The sequence below is a fragment of the Bos grunniens genome, chromosome 11 (genome assembly GCF_055505025.1).
Source record: "Bos grunniens cultivar Pamir isolate PY7600 chromosome 11, Bosgru_T2T1.0, whole genome shotgun sequence".
In the NCBI taxonomy this organism is placed as follows: Eukaryota; Metazoa; Chordata; class Mammalia; order Artiodactyla; family Bovidae; genus Bos; species Bos grunniens.
Window position 1 is genome coordinate 64,746,468 of NC_141175.1, and position 21,972 is coordinate 64,768,439.

General features: G+C 44.3%; 1 long non-coding RNA gene and 1 pseudogene across 10 annotated transcripts in view; both read left to right on the top strand.

Moving 5' to 3' along the window:
• LOC147363259 (uncharacterized) overlaps window positions 1-21,972 on the top strand; it is a 408,991-nt gene that overhangs the window by 186,839 nt on the left and 200,180 nt on the right. The gene's annotated exons all lie outside the window — the stretch shown is intronic.
• LOC147363260 (bublin coiled-coil protein-like) lies at window positions 4,049-4,903 on the top strand (annotated as a pseudogene).

A 21,972-nucleotide genomic window follows, 5' to 3' on the forward strand; every position in this document is an offset into this window, starting at 1 on the left:
ATTTCTGAGTCCTACTTCCTGTTCCCTCCTGTTACATGAGCACCTTTGGGCTGGGACAGGAATTCTTCCTTCACAGCCAGACTGTGTTGCCTGAATTGTGGTCATTAAAGTATCATGTAACATGATCCTGCCTGGGTGGCCCCAGATCAGATAGAATTAATATTTCATGATCCCTTCTGTGGCGGGTGCTGGCAGGGAAGGGGACACAGGCAGGGAAGTGTCCCTAGGGCCCATCCCAACACTCTTTAGCAGCTTTATGATGGTCCTCTGCCTTAGGGTCGGGGCCTCTGGAATAGCATTTGGTTGCTTTTGCCTCCCAGAGGTTTACCCACCTTCCATCCTTCTCTTCCTGCTCAGCCCCCATTTCCTAACTCACCCGAGAGATGGTAGGAAAGCCTTCTTGACTGTGTCATTGGTAGACATCTGAAGGTGCATTGTTCATCCTCAGTTCTGGTTAATTACCTCTTGGTGTATTAGATTTTATTCCTGTGACTTTGTCTCCTTCCCCACTTGATCAGATCAGATCAATCTCTCAGTCATGTCCAACTCTTTGCGACCCCATGAATCGCAGCACGTCAGGCCTCCCTGTCCAACACCAACTCCCGGAGTTCACTGAGACTCACGTCCATCGAGTCAGTGATGCCATCCAGCCATCTCATCCTCTGTCGTCCCCTTCTCCTCCTGCCCCCAATCCCTCCCAGCGTCAGAGTCTTTTCCAATGAGTCAACTCTTCGCGTGAGGTGGCCAAAGTACTGGAGTTGCAGCTTTAGCATAATTCCTTCCAAAGAAATCCCAGGGCTGATCTCTTCAGAATGGACTGGTTGGATCTCCTTGCAGTCCAAGGGACTCGCAAGAGTCTTCTCCAACACCACAGTTCAAAAGCATCAATTCTTTGGCACTCAGCCTTCTTCACAGTCCAACTCTCACATCCATACATGACCACAGGAAAAACCATAGCCTTGACTAGATGGACCTTTGTTGGCAAAGTAATGTCTCTGCTTTTGAATATGCTATCTAGGTTGGTCATAACTTTCCTTCCAAGGAATAAGCATCTTTTAATTTCATGGCTGCAGTCACCATCTGCAGTGATTTTGGAGCCTAAAAAAATAAAGTCTGGCACTATTTCCACTGTTTCCCCATCTATTTCCCATGAAGTGATGGGACCGGATGCCATGATCTTCGTTTTCTGAATGTTGAGCTTTAAGCCAACTTTTTCACTGTCCTCTTTCACTTTCATCAAGAGGCTTTTTAGTTCCTCTTCACTTTCTTCCATAAGGGTGGTGTCATCTGCATATCTGAGGTTATTGATATTTCTCCCAGCAATCTTGATTCCAGCTTGTATTTCTTCCAGTCCAGCGTTTCTCATGATGTATTCTGCATAGAAGTTAAATAAACAGGGTGACAATATACAGCCTTGATGTACTCCTTTTCCAGTCTGTTGTTCCATGTCCAGTTCTAACTGTTGCTTCCTGACCTGCATACAGATTTCTCAAGAGGCATGTCAGGTGGTCTGGTATTCCCATCCCTTTCAGAATTTCCCACAGTTTATTGTGATCCACACAGTCAAAGGCTTTGGCATAGTCAATAAAGCAGAAATAGATGTTTTTCTGGAACTCTTTTGCTTTTTCCACGATCCAGCGGATGTTGGGAATTTGATCTCTTGTTCCTCTGCCTTTTTTAAAACCAGCTTGAACATCAGGAAGTTCACAGTTCACATATTGCTGAAGCCTGGCTTGGAGAATTTTGAGCATTACTTTACTAGCATGTGAGATGAGTGCAATTGTGCGGTAGTTTGAGCATTCTTTGGCATTGCCTTTCTTTGGGATTGGAATGAAAACTGACCTTTTCCAGTCCTGTGGCCACTGCTGAGTTTTCCAAATTTGTTGGCATGTTGAGTGCAGCACTTTCACAGCATCATCTTTCAGGATTTAGAATAGCTCAACTGGAATTCCATCACCTCCACTAGCTTTGTTCATAGTGATGCTTTCTAAGGCCCACTTGACTTCACATTCCAGGATTTCTGGCTCTAGATCAGTGATCACACCATTGTGATTATCTGGGTCGTGACGATCTTTTTCGTACAGTTCTTCTGTTTTCTGTCCTTTATCAAGCCCATCTTTGCATGAAATGTTCCTTTGGTATCTCTGATTTTCTTGAAGAGATCTCTAGTCTTTCGCATTCTGTTGTTTTCCTCTATTTCTTTGCATTGATCGCTGAAGGCTTTCTTATCTCTTCTTGCTATTCTTTGGAACTCTGCATTCAGATGTTTATATCTTTACTTTTCTCCTTTGCTTTTTGCTTCTCTTCTTTTCACAGCTATTTGTAAGGCCTCCCCAGACAGCCATTTTGCTTTTTTGCATTTCTTTTCCATGGGGATGGTCTTGATCCCTGTCTCCTGTACAATGTCACGAACCTCATTCCATAGTTCATCAGGCACTCTATCTATCAGATCTAGGCCCTTAAATCTATTTCTCACTTCCACTGTATAATCATAAGGTTTTTGATTTAGGTCATACCTGAATGGTCTAGTGGTTTTCCCTACTTTCTTCAGTTTAAGTCTCAATTTGGCAATAAGGAGTTCATGGTATGAGCCACAGTCAGCTCCTGGTCTTGTTTTTGCTGACTGTATAGAGCTTCTCCGTGAAACACTGTCCAAATCCAATTTGTCTTTTCAGGCGCATTTCAAATCCCGTTTCCTCCAAGAAGATATCCCTATATACCCCAAGCTGATGTTACCCCTGGATGCAACACACACTGTGTACCTGCCTGTGCACTCTCATGTGACTTTACTAATAAGTGACAGTGGCCACTTCCTGGCCTTGTTTAAAAGAAAAAAATTTTTTTGATTAAAAACTCAGAGTGAAGCAGACAAAACCTGATAATATTAGACTTGAAAGAAAATGAGGGCTGGCCTCTGCAGAGCATGGGATGTGGTACAGTCTGATATATAAGGACCAGGACTCAGAAAGTGGCAGAGTTCCTGCTTCCTTCCCTCTGCAGGCTTTCTCCTGGCCTTTGATTTTATCTGTCCTTCCCTGGATCAGGATCCAGAATTTGGAACCTTGCACTGAAAGCCTGTGGTGTGACAATTGTGAAGAAAAACTGTCACAATTAAGGAAGATGTCTATTACCTTGACAAAGGATTCAGTTTAAAGAGTGGGGAAATAGAGGAAGAGAGAAAAAGTGAGACGGGGACCACCTGGCTTTTAAATAATAGGTAATTTACTTTGGAGAAAGTTATACACTGTGGAAATACTAAAAAGAGAACTTATAGCCTCAGAATAGTCAGCGAATGTAAATCAGTATGGCAGCAGGACTTTAATTCACCAGCTCTTTCATGCTCCTTTTTGGGGAGGGCCACCATGGAGGCTCTGGAGAGAAGGGGGAGAAGCAGCAGACTGGGAGCTTGCCCTCTAGAAGCTTATGAGGCTGCATGGCCTGGAGGCAGGATCTCTGATCTGAGGATGGTGAATCCTCAGTCTGTACCAGATTCCCGAAGACCTAAGGGTGCTGCAACTAAGATGACGTGTCAGGCCGCATTCTCCTCTAAAATTCTGTAACTCTGCTGAAGGATGCGTATTGTTGTTGTTCAGTCACTAAGTCTTGTCCGACTCATTATGACCCCATGGACTGCAGCATGCCAGGTTTCCCTGATCTTCACTATCTCCTGGGATTTGCTCAGACTCATGTCCACTGAGTCGGTGATGCCATCCAACCATCTCATCCTCTATGTCCCCCTTCTCTTTTAGCTAGCCTTCAATCTTTCCCAGCATCAAGGTTTTTTCAAATGAATACACTCTTCAAATCAGGTGGCCAAAGTATTGGAGCTTCAGCTTCAGCACCAGTACTTCCAATGAATATTCAGGGTTGATTTCCTTTTGAATTGACTGATTTGATCTCCTTGCTGTCTAAGGGACTCTCAACAGTCTTCTCTGTCTTCTGGCCTGGAGTTCCATTCACCGCCTCCACCTTCCGACCTGCACTGGTTGTGGGCGAGACGATCACCGCGTTCCATTGTCTCGCGGCCCTTGTGGCGCCTGAGCCTGCAATGTTGGGTCCCAACGGGGACCTGGGCACGCCGGTGTAGGCAGGTGCTAGAGGTGAGGAAGACGGCTTTGGGGAAGCAGAATACGCTGCCATCAACTCCATGTTCAGTTCAGTTCAGTCGCTCAGTCGTGTCCGACTCTGCAACCCCATGAATTTCAGCACGCCAGGCCTCCCTGTCCACCACCAACTCCCGGAGTTCATTCAAACTCATGTCCATCAAGTTGGTGATGACATCCAGCCATCTCATCCTCTGTTGTCCCCTTCTCCTCCTGCCCCCAATCCCTCCCAGCATCAGCGTCTTTTCCAATGAGTCAACTCTTCGCATGAGGTGGCCAAAGTACTGGAGTTGCAGCTTTAGCATCATTCCTTCTAAAGAACACCTAGGACTGATCTCCTTTAGAATGGACTGGTTGGATCTCCTTGCAGTTCAAGGGACTCTCAAGAATCTTCTCCAACACCACAGTTTAAAAGCATCAATTCTTCAGCACTCAGCTTTCTTCACAATCCAACTCTCACATCCATACATGACCACAGGAAAAACCATAGCCTTGACTAGACGGACCTTTGTTGGCAAAGTAACATCTCTGCTTTTGAATATGCTGTCTAGGTTGGTCATAACTTTCCTTCCAAGGAGTAAGCGTCTTTTAATTTCATGGCTGCAGTCACCATCTGCAGTGATTTTGGATCCCAAAAAATTGACTCCATGTTGGACCAGATCAACTCCTGGCTGAACCACCTGGAGGAGAAGAATGACCACCTCCACGCCAGCCTCCAGGAACTGCTTGAATCCAACTGGCAGATGTGCCTTGAGTTCCAGCAGCAGCTTGGAGAGACTCCCAATGATGCCAGCCCCTAGGCTCTGGCAACCCCGAGCCAGGCCCCAACCCTGACTTGCTGGGCCAGGCTCTGGCCTGAACACTCACCACCTGGCTTAGATACCTTCTCAAGGGCTGGCCGACAGATCTCCTGGGGGGGTCTGCCTGCCTACGCCACCTTTCTGATACTTCCCTTGGTGTGCCTGGGCCAGCCCCCACCTCCCAGCATCCCCTCCTGGAGCTAGGTGTGGGCCAGCGGCTCATCTACCATGCCTGCCTGCCCAACTCCTAGACTCTCCTCACTCTGCCCAGGCCTTGAGTGTCCACATTAAATGGGTCTCCAACACACACACACACACACACACACACACACACACACACACACACACAAAGGGTCTTCTCCAACACCATAGTTCTAAAGCCTCAATTCTTGGGCACTCAGCTTTCTTTATGGTCCAACTCTCACATCCATACATGACTACTGGAAAAACCCATAGCTTTGACTATACAGACCTTTGTTGGCAAAGTGATGTCTCTACTTTTTATACTGTCTAGGTTTGTCATAGCTTTTCTTCCAAGGAGCACGTGTCTTCTAATTTCATGGCTGTAGTCATCGTCCACAGTGATTTTTGAAGGATATATACACTGAGAGTCAGATCTGGTGTTGTTGCACAGGGAGGTGGGTGGATATGGGGCAGACCTGGTGGGATCAAGATGGGGGGAACAGGAGGGCTGGAAAAGGGGCACTGTCAAAGGTGGGTGCAGAAATTCTGATCAGGAGTACTCAGCATGGTGTCCCCACACCATGTGACTAAGAGGATTTCTGTAGGGAGGGTGAATTGCAAGGCTAGGTCCAGGTGGTGGGTAGCATGGGACAGCAGCCTAAAAAGTATGCACTTTGACACTGTAGGTGTAAGGAAGCCAGTGGAAGCAAACCCTTTCTGTTGCCTGGAGCTCGCGTCTCTGTGATGGCTCATGAGGGCCTCCCAGGAAGGTCACAAGTTTTGTCCAGTCCATTCTCTAGGCCCTGGAGTGCTAGTAGACCACCCTGCTGTCAAAGCAGAGGGTCCTGTGGGCGTGGGTGAGAAGGAAGCCCACCTGGGGTGGGGAGATGTTGGGTGGATAGATTTACTAATCAGCTTTCGAAGTGAAGGAAAGGCCGAGAGTTTATTAGAGGCCTCTTTTAAAATTCATATTTACTTTGCCTGTTAGTAGGTTCAAGGCTTTAAAAGTTAAGCAGATGAAGTCAGTTCTGCCTCTCCCATCCAGATGTCTCTGTAGGCTTTCTGGCTCTTGCCTTTTAAGAAAACACACGTACACACACGCACACACACACACACACACACACACACAGCTTGCAGGTGACTGTGGGGGCGTGCCTGGCTCAGGCTGAATCCTGCAACATCCCACCCAACGTAGAAGTAAGATTGGGGCAGTAGTTAATCATTTAATGAACCCAGAGTCCTGACCCCAGTGTTCCATGCCAGAGGGTTCAGGCCACCAAATGTCCCCCAAAGTGGGATGTTTAATTAATGTCAGCATTACTATTGCTGTCACAGGGAGGATAACCCAGCATCAAAACGTGCTATTGACCAATGTAGTACACCTTTATTTGTTCTCTTCTTTCTAGTGTATTTCCTAAATGCACAAGTAAAATGGGTATTTGTAAGTTCTGGGGATTGCATATTGAAACTGTTATCACCATGCAGGCCACTATAACAAACAATACTGATTATAGAGCAGGGATATATTTTGTAATTATAATGCTCTTCAAACTTCTCTGATTGACACACAATGTATTTAAACAGGATGATCAAAAATTACTTTCACAGCGCAGGCCTTGTCTTCCTCTCGGAAGCACAAAAGCTCTCTTCAGTAGGTAACAGCCACCCGGCTGCCTTTGAGCAGCTGTGTCGAGGTGGGATTCAGTTTCTTTGGAGGTGGGGTGGGGCGGGGGAGACACCCCAGCTTTTAAATCAAAGACAATTCAGTTTAGAGAAAGATGTACCTTGTGGAAATAAATAGGAGGAGGCACAGTGTACTGTCAGCTGGCCGTTTTAAATCAATAATGCAGGCAGTCCATCTTGCATGCCCATTCAGCTCCCCACTCATCCTGCATGAGGGGGGAGGGGCACCTGCCTTCCAGTGGGGTCCTGGAATAGAAGCCCTTGTGGGGAGATGGCCAGGAGTGCAAGTGGATCCTGCTCTGCCCTTCAAGGCCTCTCCAGAGCTGGCCTGGCAGTGTGCCTGGCAGAGGTCTGAGGATGTTAATATCTGGTACTTCCAGATCACATCAATCTGCACCCATTATTTCGCCAAGCAGGGACACCTGGATGGGAGGCTCTATTTTCTTTCAGTGGTCCCTGGCTTATAAAACAAAACCAGCAAAGAGCACGCAATTCCTTTGAATCTTCTTCTGGTGTGCCTAATAGGGGTTTCTCAGACTGCCAGGTACTGTGGGAAGACTCTGGGATTTAAAAATAAAAATAAAAAAGCAAGCAAGCACGGCAGCATTTTTTAATCATCTTCTTTGTTTACAAAGTGGTGACATTCAGTCTTGAATCAAAGGGAACAGTTTCCAGGTAGAAAAGTCTCGTGTTTGTTTTTTGTCAGCTACAAGCGTGTCTCTCCTCCAAACTTTGCACAAAATCAGCTTACCTTGATTTAAGCAACAAAGGAAGGGCTGGGGGTTGGAAGGGTGGGAAGGGGGGAAGCTTTTAAAAGATTATCCTTTTGGAGTTTTGATAGATTAAGAGAGTGATCAAACTAGGCAGCATCTTAATAATAGGGCCATGTAAAGTTTGGCTAGATAATGGAAGCTCTTTTGTCAATTTCCTGTAACCTGTACTTGACAGGGCTCAGGAAATGGCACGACTGGCCCACCTTTGATACCTAGAAGGGGCTTAATGAGATTTAAAGTTGCAGCACCATGACTGGAGTTTCCCACATTAGGTATAAGTTACACACAAAGTCCTTCTATGCACCAGTTCTTAGCTAGCTTTGTCGCCTGTCTGCAGAATTCAGAATGTGTTTTCTCTATAGAAGTAACAGCTGAAAGTGGGCAGCTGAATTTCCGAACAGAAATTGTTTTTCTAAGAAGATTTTTTTTTTTTTGGTTCCATTCAGGACTGTGTCTCTGAAATATTATCTATCATAAAAAAAACATGACATGAATTTACTATGGCAGTCAGCTGCAATTTTTAAATACACTCGTTAGGTCAGCGCATAACGTCTTCCCTTCCCAAAGAGACAGGGAAGAAGAGAGGGAACATCAGACTGCTATTTCTTGGGGGTGGATAGGGAGGGGCATGGGCTAGGCCATGCCAGAACGTGTGAGCTCAGATGGGGCCCAAACATTTCTGATGGAATATTTGAGCTGGAAATATTCAGTGTGAAAGATCCTGCCTCAAGGAGTTCTCCGTCAGCCAGAAAGGCTCTGGGAGTCATGAGTAGTTGGTGTGTGCATGTAATATGGGTTTGAGGATGGAGCTGTTTAGGCAGCTTGTGGGGGTTACAGAGTCAGTCTTGTTAACCTTTTATGACCTTAAGGGGACTCTTCAGGGGACTGTCACAGAAGCAGAAAGTTCTGTCTGGCGTAGTAGTGATTCTGGTGAGTCTCTGATGGAATAGAAGAGACCTCAGTTAGAGTGGGTGAGAAATGCTCTTAGAATCCTGTTCATTTTGGTGCCTGTCTCCCGTGGGCATTCAGCCTGGCTGCCTGGAGGCAGGAAGCTCCTCTACTGGCTAGGAGGCTGGAGATCCTACACCATACCACCTGCTGAGCACAGACCTCCCTTCCTGGGGCTTGGCTATTCTGTACTCTCTGTCACTTCCAAGTAAAAGCTGCTGGTGTTGGTCTTCTTTAGCACTTTGGTTATCTGCACACTTGTAGCAGTGGCCCCTGCTCTTCCCCAGTGGGGTGACCACGGTACTATGCCTGTATGTTGTCTAAAAACAGAATCAGACCATGACTGCTGCCTCCAGCTTTTGGATTGAATGCCAAAATGTTCATGTTCTCCAAAGAATCAAGGCCTAATAAGCATCTTAGGATCCAAATCCATAACCATGTTGATTGATATTTAAAGGGGTAAAGCTCCCAGGAATATTTAAAACTGATCTTCAAGATACACAGTATCTTGGTTTTGAATTGTCCATAGACGCACTTAAGGAATCAATGAAAATAAGTGGGATGGATAGGTCTTGTTAGAGTCCAGATTTTTCTGTTTTACCTCATCCAGCCTTATAAGAATGGATTCTGTTTCTTTATTTTCCATCTGATGCTCATGATTTATAAGTATCAGGTCTCCCTTTGCCACCACTGGACTGGCATCAGCCAGCCTTTCTCTCTGGGTTTTTCTTCTGTGGTTTTCAATACCACTTGGGAGAAATCAAATACAAACTTACCTATTTTACGATAGGCTGGAAAACTTGTATGTGTGTGTTTGTGGACATCTGTTTAAAATATATGCAAATAGAAGCCACTGAAACTTTCACACATAACTCCTAAAAATGTGTGAAGAGCCAGGTAAGGGTGGAGGTTCCATGCCCAGGCACCCTGGATAGACCTGGCCAATGTGGCCACGGGCCAGTGGCTGCTGGCTACACCAGCTGTGATGAAGACCATATACAAGCATACACAAGAGCTTGGTGGCAACCCGACCTCCGCCCAAGCACCAGTGCCTGCATGTAGTAGCTTTGTGATTTTGAAAAATCACTTAGCCCTTCTGAATGATGCTTTTAGCTGTGAAATTGAGATAAGACCTACCTCATGAGGTTGCTCTAAGCTTTCCATTTTTGGGACTACAAACCACATTAAGAAATGCAATTTCCATCATAACCGGGCAAACATAAATACATACATGCATGTAAGTTGCAACCAAAGAGAAAAAGAGAGATGGAGAATCTCATGGATGCTTTAATGACTGGATATGAAAGTTAGTTTCGCCAACCACAGCCACTAAGCTCAGGCTGCAAGGAAGTCTGGGACATGCAGTCTTCTGTGTGTGCAGAAGAAGGAAACTGAGGAGACCAAGTGAATGATACAAGCCACAAAAGGTAGTAGTTAGGCAGGACAGGTCTTTGACACACTGAGGCTTAGCAAGCATGTAATTAGGATGTAGGACTGGTCTGATTTGGGGGTAATGTTGCCCCTCCTCAAAGGAACCGCCTGAATTAATGACTTCAGGGGGCTCTTTGTGTTCTTCTTTATGTCATCCTGATGATTCTAAAGTTTCACAGACTCACCTGTGGCTATAGATATAGTTTTCTGCAGCTGGTGTGAATTTACATGTTGGTTGATCTTAGCGCTCAAAGATGGTATTCTAATAAGACAATGGAATATGACTAAAAATTCTGTTTCAAGTTGGTGAGCCCAGGCTGTGCATATCACAACGGATAATTATAGTGAACATTTATATTGAGTGCTTACTGTATGCCAGGCATTGAGCTAAGCAGTTCACAAGGTTTATCTCAATTCATCCTCATCATAACCTTATTAGGCAGAATCATACACATCCTAGGCCCTTTTGAGATCTTCTATTCTGCTTCCTAGAGGAAGCAGATGGAAAAACAGCTTAAGTTCAGAGAGGTTAAGTGGTTTTCCCAGGGTTGCCAGCAAATTAGTGCTTATGCTAGGATCAGAAGCCTGGATTTTTCACTCTACAACAAGGACATGAGACCAGTGGGGGCACCTGAATATTTTTGTGGCCTTAGCAGTATGTTAACTGAACCTTTAATTTTAGGATCTTCAGTTTTATTTCAGGTATACACCAGAAACACCAATTCGTGCTGGAATCAAATGCCGAAAACTCTATTGCCCAACCACTATTAAACTTGTCGTTTTAATTTGAACTTGTCATTTTTAGGTAGAAATAACCAGCCTGTAATTTAAACTGTTGTTATCAACTTCAGGTAAAACTGCAAGTCTAGATTGTAGTAAAAGATCCTTATCTGTGATTTGTTTTCGTGTAAATCAGTATGTTGGTCTCTTATTACTCAGTGGTTCTTGGTTGCTACTAGTAGTGAAGGGAAATATTAGAATTTGCCAAAAGAAAGTAAATGTGCTTTTGCAAATCATAGGAGAAAGGTAGCTGGCTTAGGCCACAGCTTAGAGGGTGTAAGTTCTCCTTAAGAAAGAAGCTAATGGCGATGAAATGGTTGGACTCTCCTAAAGGTTACTGAGGAGGTTTTAATACATCTCTTTCTGGAGTTCTTTAAAGGTGCTTTTCCAGGTTGGTTCAAACCAGAGGTGGTGACCCATGACCTGATTTCTTCTCCCTGGGCAGAGGGATTCTATAGTTCCATGAAATTATCTTTTTCTAGCTCAGTGTTGCAGATGTCACCTTACACAGTTACAGAAAATAGTAACGAGTGTATGCAATTTGCACACAAGTGACCCACATCCCAGGGCCCTGTAGAATGCCTTCCTCCAGGAGACCAAAGGGCCTGGATGTTCCCAACCTGGCCTGGTTGGAATTTTCAGTCTTACTGTCTGTGGATGGATTTGCAGCTATAAAATTTGATATTCTTTTTCCTATTCACCCCTCTCTTCACCCATTTATATCTTCGGGATCAAGAAAAGGACAAAAGTAAAACTAGTCACGGAGAAGGCAATGGCACCCTACTCCAGTATTCTTGCCTGGAAAATCCCATGGACAGAGGAGCCTGGTGGGCTGCAGTCCATGGGGTCACTAAGAGTCGGACACGACTGAGCGACTTCCCTTTCACTTTTCACTTTCATGCATTGGAGAAGGAAATGGCAACCCACTCCAGTGTTCTTGCCTGGAGAATCCCAGGGACGGGGGAGCCTGGTGGGCTTCCGTCTATGGAGTCGCACAGAGTCGGACACGACTGAAGCGACTTAGCAGCAAAACTAGTCAAGGTAGGTGCTTCCAGCGTCAGTGCCCCCTCTTCCTCCACCCTGCAGTAGGCCTCTGCAGATATGGTGGTTCCTTTAAGCTTCAGTTAATCAAGTGTCTTGAAAGGGGTGGGGTGATTGGAGAAGCATCTCACAGTTTCAATGTTAACCAGTGTTCAAAGGACTGTGCCACTTGGTGGACACCTGGGCCTCCAGGCCTACCTACTGAAGTGTGCACTCAGCTGGGGAGAGCATTTTTGTGCTGTGCATGTAATGATAATTTTATTAACTGGAAACCAAGTCTTTTCTGCCTCAACACCGACTCCTGATATTCTTGCATAATGTGTTTGACATTTCTGAGACGTGCAGCCTGAGGAGAGCAAACCCTGAATAAGGAATCGGGAGGGCTAGTTTTTGTCCTGACTTGGTTGCTGACCTGCTCCTTCTCCCTGGACAGCTCACTTGACCCCTCTGTGCCTCATTACCTTCCTTTCCCCACCTGAAAAATAAGGACCATTTCTTCTACCTGCTCTGACTTGGAGATCTCAGGCACATCTAGGCAATTTGCTTGGTGGGTAAAGTAGGCTGTACATTCATGATGGTGTTTTTTGTCTTTATTGTGATTATAGTTACTTTATTTTTTATTGGCTCAATAAGAACTGCTGTGAATCCTGTATTGGAGGAAAAACTCTATCATATAATGATCTGCTGTTGAGATGCAATGTGATCTTTCAGACCTATGATATAATTTCTAAGTGATATAATTTCTGAATGCAAACCAGCATTTTATCCTAACTCTCAAGATCCAGCGCTGTGGGTCCCCATTCTGAGAGATGTGGCCATTTTTCTTGTACTTTTCTGCTGGACAAGGTAGCTGCACTCTCTCTCTCTCTCTCTCTCTCTCTCTATATATATATATATATATATTACTCTAAAGATGTGGATGCTCCCCTCCCCACCCCTAACCTACTCATTTCCATTTTTTTCATATGTCCTGGGCGGAGGAAAGTCTCCTGAGGCTTATCACCTGCAGATGGTGCTTCTGAAAAGGAGACTGTTTCAAAAAGTTCCAAGCACTTAAAATGGGTGTGTAATGAGCCCTGTTTTGCATCTTTAATTATAGCATTTGCCACCACACATGCTGTAATCATATGCTTTCTCTAGAGCCAAAGCAGTGTGCAGTTCCAGGTCCATTCATTAATGAACCGGCAAATCAATCACAGATCTTGTCAAAAACATCACTGCAGTGTGGGCCCTTTACATAGACCACAGGATCAGATATACAATGGATCCCTTCTGTACGAGTGGTGCAAAGGCCTTCTTAACAAAATGCCTTACTTGGTTTGCAGGTTCTCTGATGTCTGTCTGTCTGTTTCTTGTTGCCTTTGCTTTCCCTCCCCACTTCTGTTTTAAATGGTGTCTCTTGGTTCCTTAAGAACATGCTTGTGAAATTTGGCAAGTGGAGGTTGCAAGGGGCAGATGTGAGGGCAGAGACGGAGGTTTATATGATTCCAGGAGAGTCCCTAGAAGTCCTCATGGCCCAAAAATATCTTGCTGATTCAGGTTTCACAAAGTATAAAATTCCTCCACTGGAGCAGGCTTTTGCAGGAAGATTGCCCTTGTAGGAGAGGGAGCCTTGTATTTAGAAAGCTAATTCTTTAGGGAGGCAAACCAGAGCCCATTCACTTGTAAATACATTTGCATCAAACTGCTTTCTCCTTGACCTGAGGGGTCCTAGAGCAAAAGAGTGAGGGTCTGCTGGGTATCAGTTTGGAGATGGCAGCTCGGTTGTGGGGGAAAGGTGAGAAGGGGTTGGAGGCCATTGACTGGTTGGAGGCCTCCTGCCAGTCATGCTGGAGCCCTGCCTTGGTGAGTAGAGATTTGGGCTAAGGATGAGGAGGACTGAGAAGGTGATAAAATTTGACCAACAGCGTTCAGAGTTCAGATGCTGCAACTTCTAAATGATTGACCAGTGTCACATTAGGGCCTGGGCATCTCTTTAGGAAAGTCTTGAGTTTCTGTGTGACACACCCAATATTTCTCCAGTGTATTTATTTGTTGTTATTATTGTTGCTGTTGTTTAGTTGCTAAGTTGTGTCTGACTCTTTGTGACCCTCGTGGACTGTAGCCTGCCAGGCTCCTCTGTCCATGGGATCTTCCTAAGCAAGAATACTGGAGTGGGTTGCCATGCCCTCCTCCAAGGGATCTTCCCAACCCAGGGATCGAACCCACATCGTTTGCACTGCAGGCAAATTCTTTACTGCTGAGCCACCAGGGAAGCCCAGAGAAGAAGGTACTGAAAAACGAGTATCAGGGCACTTAAAGGACAACCTCTGCAGGTTTGAGTGATCAGAGAAGGTCTCTCAGGCATGATGATGTGTAGACGTAAACACCATTATTACTGTTAACTTATTATACTTGGTATAATAGAAATAACATGTTATCAGTTATTGATTATTGTCAGCTTCCTCTCACTAGAATGTATATTCCCAGAGGGCAACTTCTTTGCTTTGTTTATTGTTGTATTCAAGTACTTAGATCAGTGCTTGGCACTTAGTTGATGCTCAGTATTTGTTGGATAAATGAACACATTTATTCTTTTCCTTGGCGTCAGCGTCTTTCTCTCTTCCATTTCAGCACCTACCTAGGACTCACTGCTGCCCCAGGAATTCTTAGACTTGCCGGCTTGGCACCATCTGTCTTCTCTAGGGCCCTCTCAGAATTGGGACAATTGCAAATATTCGATTTCCACCCCTTTTCTTTAAGTGAGAAAGCTGTAAACAGTGATATGGCAGTCTCCACTGGCTTTCTGCACGATGCCAGTGACGGTTTCTTGCAAAGGGCAAGGCCTGGAATTGAACATAAACAAACACAGCCCACGAGTTTAAAATAGACCATTGAGCGGCTCACAGAATAGGCCCCTTGTTTTTAAAAGAGCAGTGGACGCTCTCAAGAAATAATAAGAAATAATAAGTCTGGAAGCTGGATAGAAACCTCTGATGCTTTCTGGCTGCGTTTGTCCTTCGAACTTTATTTGTGTTTGGCACGCCTATGATGGAGCCGCTGCCAGCCTCGGCCAGGGTCTGCAGGCAACGGAAAGTTTATCTGGGCTGCTGGAGGGAAGTGGAAATCTCTTTGAAAAAAGGGTTGTTCTCTGGTGGTTGTGCTCATTTCTAAGACACAGACTCCCTTCGCAGAGGCAGTTTGGTGTTCATCCAAAGAGGAGCATGAGATTTGAGGATGGACGTACGTGTGACCTAGGGACATGTTCTTAACATCACGTAGCCCAGGTTTTCTCATCTGTAATATTAGGGCATTAATACCTACCTCACAGCGTTGACTTGGAATTAAACGATGTGATTATAGATTCTGTGAGTTGACAGCTTGCTCTGATGTGTTCACGTCTCTCCACCCAGAGCCTCACACTGTGTCTGAGGGGTGGTGGCAGTGCTAACCCTCTTCTACAGAGAAGCAGCCGAGGATAGCTGGGTTCCTTTGTCAGCAATATGAAGACATAAATAGTGTTCTATTCCCTTTCTTCCCTCCAGAATCTTTATTCTTTCTTGAAAAAAGAGTAAATACACACCCACAAATAATATATTAGTACATTTTAATTGTAAAAATTTAAGCAATTAAGAAATACATTCCCAGTTCTCCCTTGAGTAACCACTGTGGGAGTGTATCCTTCCAGAGACCATATGTCTCTATCATTCGGGTCTCTGTATAGTTCAGTTGCTCAGTCATGTCTGACTCTTTGCCATCCCATGGATGGCAGCATGCCAGACTTCCCTGTCCATGACCAACTCCTGGAGCTTGCTCAAACTCGTGTCCCTTGAGTCAGTGATGCCATCCAACCATCTCATCCTCTGTCATCCCCTTTTCCTCCTGCCTTCAATCTTTCCCAGCATCTAGGTCTTTTCTAAGGAGTCAGGTCATCAGGTAGCCAAAATATTAGAGCTTCAGCTTCAGCATCAGTCCTTCCAATGAATATTCAGGACTGGTTTCCTTTAGGATTGACTGGTGTGATCTCCTTGCTGTCCAAGGGACTCTCGAGTCTTCTCCAACATCACAGTTCAAAAGCATCAGTTTTTCGGCACTCAGCTTTCTTTATGGTCCAACTCTCACATCCATATGTGACTACTGGAAAAACCATAGCTTTGACTAGACAGACTTTGTCTACAAAGTAATGTCTCTGCTTTTTAATATGTTGTCTAGGTTGGTCATAGCTTTTCTTCCAAGAGGCAAGTGTCTTTTAATTTCATGCCTATAGTCACCATCTGCAGTGATTTTGGAGCCCAAGAAAATAAAATCTATCACTATTCCCATTGTTTCACTGTGATCTATTTGCCATGAAGTGATGGGGCTGGATGCCATGATCTTTGTTTTTTGAATGTTGAATTTTAAGCTGTCCTCTTTCACTTTCGTCAAGAGGCTCTTTTGTTCCTCTTCACTTTCTGCCATAAGGGTGGTGTCATCTGAATACTGAGGTTATTGATATTTCTCCTGGCAATCTTGATTCCAGCTTGTGCTTCATTCAGCCTGGCATTTAGCATTTCTGTCTGTATATCCATCTCATCTGTATCGTTATCTCTGTTTCTATCTATAATGTATTTCTGTAGCTATATGCCTATCTGTCTGTTTGTCTCCCTACCTATTTATCTGTAATAGTTACTTTTATGCCTCGACTTGACTGGATCACAGTGCACACATAGTTGGTGAAACATTATTCTGTATGTTATGTGAAGGTGTTTTTCAGATGAGAATAACATTCAAATTGGTGGGCTTCCAGTAAAGCAAATTACCCTCCATGATGTGGTGATCCCATGGACAGAGGAACATGGTGGGCTACAGTCCATGGGGTCACAAGAGTTGGACACAACTTAGTGACTAAACCATCACCACCACACCAATGTGGATGGACCTTCAACCAGTTGAAGGCCTTGATAGGATAAAAACTGATCTCCCTGGAAGAGAGTATATGCCAGCAAACTGCCTTTAGATTCTAATTGCAGCTCTTTCCTGAGTCTCCAGGCTGCTGGCCCACTCTTTAAATTTGGGGCTTACCAAGCCTCCCCAGTCTCATGAGCCAACTACCCATAATCTCTCTCTCTTTTTCTCTCTCTCCACATCCTGTTGGTTATATTTCTCTGGAGAACCCTGACTAATACTCTGATTTATTCTATCCTTTACTTTCATCAATCCATCCATCCATAGCAGGAGAATTACTAGAATACTAATTAGTGTTCCATTCTTATTTTATTATATTCTTTCAGTTCCATGAAGGAGCCAGCTTTGTATTATAAAGTCAAAGCAGAAACTGTCTGCCTTCATCCTCTCTGAAAGCTCCAGGGACTTGGTAGAATTTTTACTTGGATTTGGAGGCAGGAGAGGATGGGAAAAGAGGCAGAAGCTCTGAGATATTTAAGTAGGGAGATGCCCTAAGACCAAGGATAGGTTCTATAGGGTGAGACCTTATCCATACCTTCACTTTTTCCTTAAGCAGGGAGAGGGTGTATACATTGTCTCATGGGCCCAAGGAGCTTCGTCTCTCTCCCAAACATGATACAGCAGTTTCTGTATATTTGGACAATGTAATGACCAGAGCAGATCAGTGACTGCAGGGGCCATGTGTAAAGTTTTGTTTTGTATGACTCCGGAACCTTGGCACAACACAGGGTTTGGAAATGTGATGATGTAAGTCAAAGTTATGACAGATATTATTAGTTTGGTGCAAAAGTAATTGCAGTTTCCAGTGTTGAAATTTGCTGTTTGATATTGGAATACATTATAAACAAATGTGGTTATGTTATCCATAATTTTAATGTGTATTTCTCACTTTTTTTTTTTTTTGCTAATGACTTATTATTTGCTGTTTATATTTATTTTGGACCAGGGAAATGATGTTAGACAAAAAACAAATTTGAGTGATTTTATTTGAATTCAAAATAAGTCATAAAGCAATGGAGACAACTGGCAACATCAGCAGTGCTTTTGAGCAAGGAACTGCTAACGAATGTACAGTGGAGTGGTAGTTCAAGAAGTTTTGCAAAGGAGAGACTTAAAAATGAGGTGCATAGAGGCTGGCCGTTAGAACTTGACAACAACAATTGAGAGCCATCATTGAAGCTAATCCTCTTTCAGCTACAGAAGTTGCCGAAGAGCTCAATGTTGACCACTCTATGGTCATCTGGCATTTGAAGCAGATCAGAAATGTTAAAAAGCTGGATAAGTGGGTACCTCATGAACTGACTGCAAATCAAAAAAATCATTTTGAAGTGTTGTCATCTTCTTTTATTCTGCACAACAACAGTGAACTGTTTCTCAATCAGGTTGTGATGTGTGGCAAAAAGTGGATTTTATATGACAATCGGTGACAACCGGCTCAGTGATTGGATCTAGAAGAAGCGCCAAAGCACTTTCCAAAGCCAAACTAGCACCAAACAAAGGTCAAGGTCATTGGTGGTCTGCTGCCGTCTGATTCACGATAGCTTTCTGAATCCCAGCAAAACCATTACATCTGAGAAGTATGCTCAGCAAATCGATGAGATCCACTAAAGCCTGCAATGCCTGTAGCTGGCACTGGTCAACAGAAAGGGCCCAATTCTTCTTCACAACAACGCCTGACGACATGTTGCACAACGAATGCTTCAAAAGTTGAATGAATTGGACGATGAAGTTTAACCTAATCCGCCATATTCACCTGACCTCTCGCTAACTGACTACCACTTCTTCAAGCATCTCAATAACTTTTTGCAGGAAAATGCTTCCACAACCGGCAGGATGCAGAAAATGCTTTCCAAGAGTTCATCGAATCCTGAGGTGTGGATTCTTATGCTTCAGGAATAAGCAAACTTGTTTCTCATACAATCACTGTGTTGATTTTAATATTTCCTATTTTGATTAATAAAGTGTTTGAGCCTAGTTATAATGATTTAAAATTCACAAACGTAATTATGTTTGCATCAACCCAATATATATATAGCTCTCCAGCTATATAAATATAAATTATAAATAAATATAAATGATATCATTTCTGTGAAAAATGCAAATGTTTAGTTTTTGAGTATTAAAGTCTTTAAAGTAGAACTTAGATTTTTCACTTACTACATCTTGAATAGGTTTCCAATTCTATCTCATTCAAATATTCTATAAAATGTTCCATATTACTTATATGTCTTAACTCATACAATTTCCTATTGATATTTAGATTGTTTCCATTGTTTCTTATTATAAACAATGCCCTAGTGAACATCCTTTAATGTTGAGCAGTTATTCCTAATTGCCTGGAAAACTGAGCCTCCTCTCCTCCCAGAATCCTGTTCTCCTTTCACATGCCCACAGGAGTCCAGCTCTGTGATGGGCTCGCTGGGGAATACAGAGCAGACAGAAACCGTTGTCCCTGCTGGAGTCTATGATCTTATGAAGAAAGTAAGACCTGAAGAACAAGAGACTCCTCTCTGTAGCCACAGGACCTCATAGGGTGAGAAATCAGGCCTGGCAGCGTAATTTGGGGAGTCATAAGAGATGAAGGCTTTTTGTCTATGGGAACAAAACTTTCCCTGATTAATCCCATACCTTCCTTGGAACACATGAGTGTGTGGCAGAGCAGACTTCCCTCTAGTAGGTATTCTCCAGCTGTTTACCTTTCCTTATTTCCCATTGGAATTATTACCTTTTGTAAAGAATAAAGACTCAACAGAGCTAAAGTCGCAGGCTCCAGTCCTTTGACAAGCTTGTATATATCATTGCCCTGAATACCTTTGGACTTCTACTATATATATATATATATTTCCATAAATAATATAAACCATTGTTTTATGTATTTAAAAATTTTACAGATCTTTTCAACAAGATGTAAACACACATGGCCAGAGACTTGGTCTTTCTTTGTAAAGCTGCCAGCCTCAGTGAGCAGTTAGTGTGGGGTTCACACTTGACCAGATGGGAGAAGGTAGAACCTGGGAGGTGGCTTTGCCTTTCTCATGCACATTTCTCTTCTCAGATCCCCCTGCCAGGGCCTGATATTTATTTCTGAAGGCTTTTGAAAGACTCTGGACCAAGACTTTAGGTCATAAAAGCTTAAAGGTCTGTTCTCCAAGGAGCCTGTTTATGGGGAAACACCTGAGAGTGAACATTTGAAAACTAAGGAATGAATGCATCTCCAATGAGTGAATTTGGAGGGTGGATGGGGACCTTTTGGTCCCCTCCTTGGGGTGCTCCAGAGTGAAACAGCATGAAGGGATGAGGCTCTATTGACCCCTCTGATTAACATTAGTTCCCAGACCTGGAGAGGAAGATGCCACTCATTGTGACTGTCCCAATTCAGGAACAAGGCTCTCTCTGACAGGGATGTCTTAGAAAGTTCTGTACTTGGTCCCCTCATGATAAAATGAGGTGCAAAAGTGCTGTCTTCCTTTACGGACAACCTTGTCTCCAACCAGGGTGGATAAGTGGAAAAGGAGAGGGTGAAATACCCCAGCCCTCTGACTGTAGAAGCCGAGGAGGGGTCAGTTCCTCTGGCCCCAAAGGATGAAGGCACGCACAGAGGCTGAAGGAGCTGGGCCTTCTCTTACTTCCCTTGCTTTCCTCCCTCCCTTCCTCTTTCTTTCATTTGTTCTTTACAAATATTAAGGAATTGTTAAACTTCTTGTTTCAACTAGTTGCACTTTAGTATGATTTGAGTTGATTTTTCTCTAAGCTGAAGGAACGCTAGTTGGCACGGGTCTTTTTGTGTTGGTAAAAGGAAGCAACAAAGAGGTACGGAAAGTTCCCTTTTGATACAAGAACAATTTGTCATAAGATTCTGCACACCCAAATACCCAGCCTTGCAGGGAGTATTTTTCCCATCAGCTATGCACCCAAGACTCTGTTCTTTCCCTTGTTTCCTCTCTGACACTTTTGCATGTGTGCTGAATACAATAAAGTTGCTTAGTTGCTTGAGCTTTTTTTTTTTTTTCCAGTTATTTAACAACTTTCAAGTGGAGAAAAATTTGGGTCTTTTTAATTTGATTTTTGACTTTATTTTAAATGCATGTGTGTCTCCTTTCTGTTTGCTAAACAGTAATTGCGGATCTTTCTGGCCACCTTTAATACTCCCAGCTAATTATCCTGAAATAAATCTCTTTCAAGCCCGCATGCCAGCAGTTCTGGGATCCGAGCGGTTCTTTCAGCTCCCGGCTGCCTGTCACTCAAATGGGCCTCAGCTGCAACTCCGAACGATGAGTATTAACCTCCCGCTGGGAAGATTCGCCCAATCTCCCCACTTCCAACAGCAGCTCCCAGGGCCTCACCACACTCCTACCTGTTAGCCTAAGCTGGGATTTTCTTTTGCTAACGCTGTGATTTTGAAAAGTGGAAGAGGATTCCTGGGAGAAAGACACTCAGTTAACCTTCTCCTAATTGCCATTCAAGATGGGAAAGGGAGAGGAAGATGGTGACTGTCCCGGAGGGGCGGCTGGGTTGTGGAGTGGCCCACAGCCTCTCCAGGAAGCACTGGTCTGCTGGTGAGTGTGGCGAGGCATCTGCGTTTTCAGGATCCTACCTGAGGGCGGCGGATGGCTGACGTCTGGGGACAGGCCTCGATTCAGACCCTGTGTCTTCTCTGATGTCGTCCCTCCTCCTCAAACGTCCCTCAGTGCTGTGCTCACTGTCGTTCACTGGACTCTCCTTCTTCTTCCATCCTCTGCTATCCTTCACAGGTTTCCTCTTGCCTTGTTCAGCAAGATTTTTTACGTTCTTGCTGAGCCCTGGCCTGTTTCTTTGTTCAGAGTTTTGTGATCGGTCCCACCTCTCCTGAGTAAGGCCGTGTCCTCCTCTCTTGTTTGCCTTCTGATTCCAAATGCTTTCCTGCCTCCTCACTAGGTCCTTCTGGAGAGATAAGGGAGCAGCTCTTTAGGCAGGCCCCAGAGCGCAGTGGGTAGAGCACACTGCATAATGCAGCAACACTGCATGATGCCAGGTGAATGAAAGCGTGGGTGGATAAATGACAGCAGAGAAACAGTTCTTGTCCCCCTCGGAGTAGGCCACCTTCCACCTTCCTCCTAGATTGGCCTCTCTGAAACCTTTTCTTTCCATACTGTGAAAGACTAGTTATCTGACATTTGCCAGTACCCCTCCTTGTGGGACTTCCCTGGTGGCTCAGACGGTAAAGCATCTGTCTATAATGTGAGAGACCTCGGTTCGATCCCTGGGTTGGGAAGATTCCCAGGAGAAGGAAATGGCAACCCACTCCAGTACTCTTGCCTTGAAAATCCC